The following is a 3,057-nucleotide window of genomic DNA, read 5'->3' on the forward strand; positions in this document are numbered from 1 at the left end:
AGGAGGAGGAGTCTAGGCCTGTCTCTTCCAGCTTCTGGTGGTTGCTGGCATTCCTTGGCTTGTGGCCCCGTTGCTCCAATCTCTGACTCTGTGGTCACACTGCCTCCTCCTCTCCTTTCTTTGGTCACATTTCCCTTTGTCTCTGTCAACTGAAAAAAAAAAAAAAAATTCACAACCTAAAAGTTGAGAGCTATGTTTTATTCTGTGGACATTCTTAGGACTTCAAGCCTGGGAGATAGCACCTCAACCTGAGAAAATTGCTCCGAGGAGGCAAGGAAGGAGCTGAAATATATAGAAGTTTGTGCAACAAAGGGCAGGAAGTAGAAACATCAAAAGATTGTTGCTAATTAAAAGAAAACCAGTTGTCCCAAGCTAAGGAATTTAGCGTTCTATATATGGGACGATATAAGGGTCTGGGCTCACTGAACTCATTCCTTTGATATGCACCTCAGCTATCTGGGGTCAATATCCTGTGTTTTCCCATCCTGAGTTTCTTCAAGGTTTACCATCAGAGGTGGCTGCAGTCCTGAAGACAGCTAGATGGTGGACAGACCTTGTTTCTGTTTCAAGTTCCCTCAGGGCTCACTGTCATTGGGATGGCTGCATTCACTGATGGCCATGACATCCTTTATTTACTGATATGGCAGGCATCATGCTTAGTTCACGCCTCCTTCTTATAAGAACACCTGTGATCGCAGCCCATCCAGATAACTCAGGATAATCTTCCCATCTGGAGATCTTTAACTGCAAAAAAATATTTTGCCACATAATTTGATATTCACAGTTCCAGAGATTAGAATACAGGTGTCTTTGAGGAGTTCATTACCAATGCTAATGACTCTCTTAGTAATTTTTACAACCTCTTTTGCTTTTATTAACCTTTTGATATATTTGTGGCATATATTTTTATGGCTTGGTTTATTTTTACATTTAGTTTCCTTTCTATTTTCAATGTGTGGATTTAAAAAATATATCGTTAAATATAACGAAGTCTTTCTTTTCCTTTGAGATTTCTTCCACTGGTTTTTATCTTAGAAATTTCTTCTTAGGAATACGATAAATTTTTATGTGTATTTATTTGTGGGTCATCTATGGTATTAGTTTTTACATTTAATTCTTAAAATCGTTTGACTTATTTTAGAATGTGGTATGAGGCATTTGCACTTATCTTTTTCCCACCCCTCCTGTCACTTTTTCCTAAACTACTCTTTAATCCAAGCGTTTCCTCTGTTGACTTTTGAGGTTTCTTTATTACACATGATATTCACAGCATACATGAGTTTCTGCTTCCGGGCCATCCACTTTGTTCCTTCATTTCTATTCTAGGGTCCATACTTTGTTTTCACAATCGTAACTTTATTGTATGTTTAATACTGTCCCTGCTAGGGTTGATTTTCAAAACTGTGCTGGAAACATTCACTTGTATATTCTCCCATGGGAACTTTAAAACTATCTCCTTCTTTTCAACACAAAAAAGTCTTTGAAGCTGTGATTGGAATTGTGTTAAGCTGTTTGAACCCAATTAAGATTGTTTTTCATAACTCATTATTTCCACTGAGAAACACATGATGCCTCCCTCTTTATCTAGATTTTCTTATTATCACTCAGCTATTTTTATTGCTACTGTATTTTTAACTAAGCAAAAGGGGGATTAATTTTTTTGTTAATTATAGTTATCTTCTATCTTTTTGCTGCTACTGGAGTTTTTTTCCATTATGTTTGGTTGTTAACAAAATATGGGAAAACTACTGATTATATATGTTAGTATGGAACTCTCTTTTACTTTCTTATACTTTTTGGCTGCTTATTTGTTTATCCAGACAATTCAAATGAGTGATTACTGATAGCATCTGTAAAGACTGACAATTCTGCCTCTTCCTTTCTGATAATTAATCTCTCCTTTTTTTTGTTTTACTGACATTCATGTCTAATTGCATTGACCAGGCTATGTTAATAATGTTGACTTCAAGGGGCATCTTTATTTTCCCTGTTTTATTGGAAATACTTATTGTGTTTCATCATTAATTTAAATATGTTAATTTTTCAATTTAAAATGGATATTATTTATCTTGGTTAGGAATTATATATCTCATCTTGGTTTCTATAGACTATCAGCAATGTGGAAACTGTCTTCTAGTTTTTATTGGGCTAATGATGCTTCTTTGTTACCTGACAATCAATTATTAGATATGGTATACTATTAGAATGCCTTTTGTTAAACCATCCTCACATCCCTGGGATATATCTTTATTGGTCACTATCAAACATTTTTTAAATGTTGTTGAATTTGATTCATTAGTGTCTTATTTAGATTTATATACTTACAGCCAGAGATGAGATTTATCTAGACTTTTAATGCTTAATCTATATTTTTTAAATCTCTTTTCATCTTTTACCCATTCTCAGTTCAGTTCAGTTGCTCAGTCATGTCCGACCCTTTGTGACCCCATGGACTGCAGCACGCCAGGCCTCCCTGTCCATCACCAACTCCTGGAGCTTGCTCAAACTCATGTCCATTGAGTTGGTGTTGCCATACAACCATCTCATCCTCTGTTGTCCCCTTCTCCTCCTGCCTTCAATCTTTCCCAGCATCAGGGTCTTTTCCAATGAGTCAGTTCTTTGCATCAGGTGGCCAAAGTATTGGAGCTTCAGCTTTAGCATCAGTCCTTCCAATGAATATTCAGGACTGATTTCCTTTAGGATAGACTGTTTAGGATTCTCAAGAGTCTTCTCCCACACCACAGTTCAAAAGCATCAATTCTTCAGCGCTCAGCTTTCTTTATGGTCCAACTCTCACAGCCATAAATGACTACTGGAAAAACCATAGCTTTGACTAGATGAACTCTGTCGGCAAAGTAATGTCTCTGCTTTTTAATATGCTGTCTAGGTTAGATGATATCATATAACATTAGTAATTAAAATATCACAAGACCTCACTAATAAAACCATCTCAACCTAGTCTTTCCAGAAAGAAATTCTTGGAGGATATTTTATCAGTTTCTTCTTTAATTAACAGTCTAATCTGTCTCCTTTTGAATCTGTTTTTAAAATTACTGC

Source organism: Bison bison, unplaced genomic scaffold, assembly GCF_000754665.1.
Source record: "Bison bison bison isolate TAMUID 2011002044 unplaced genomic scaffold, Bison_UMD1.0 scf7180017864255, whole genome shotgun sequence".
NCBI classification, from domain to species: Eukaryota; Metazoa; Chordata; class Mammalia; order Artiodactyla; family Bovidae; genus Bison; species Bison bison.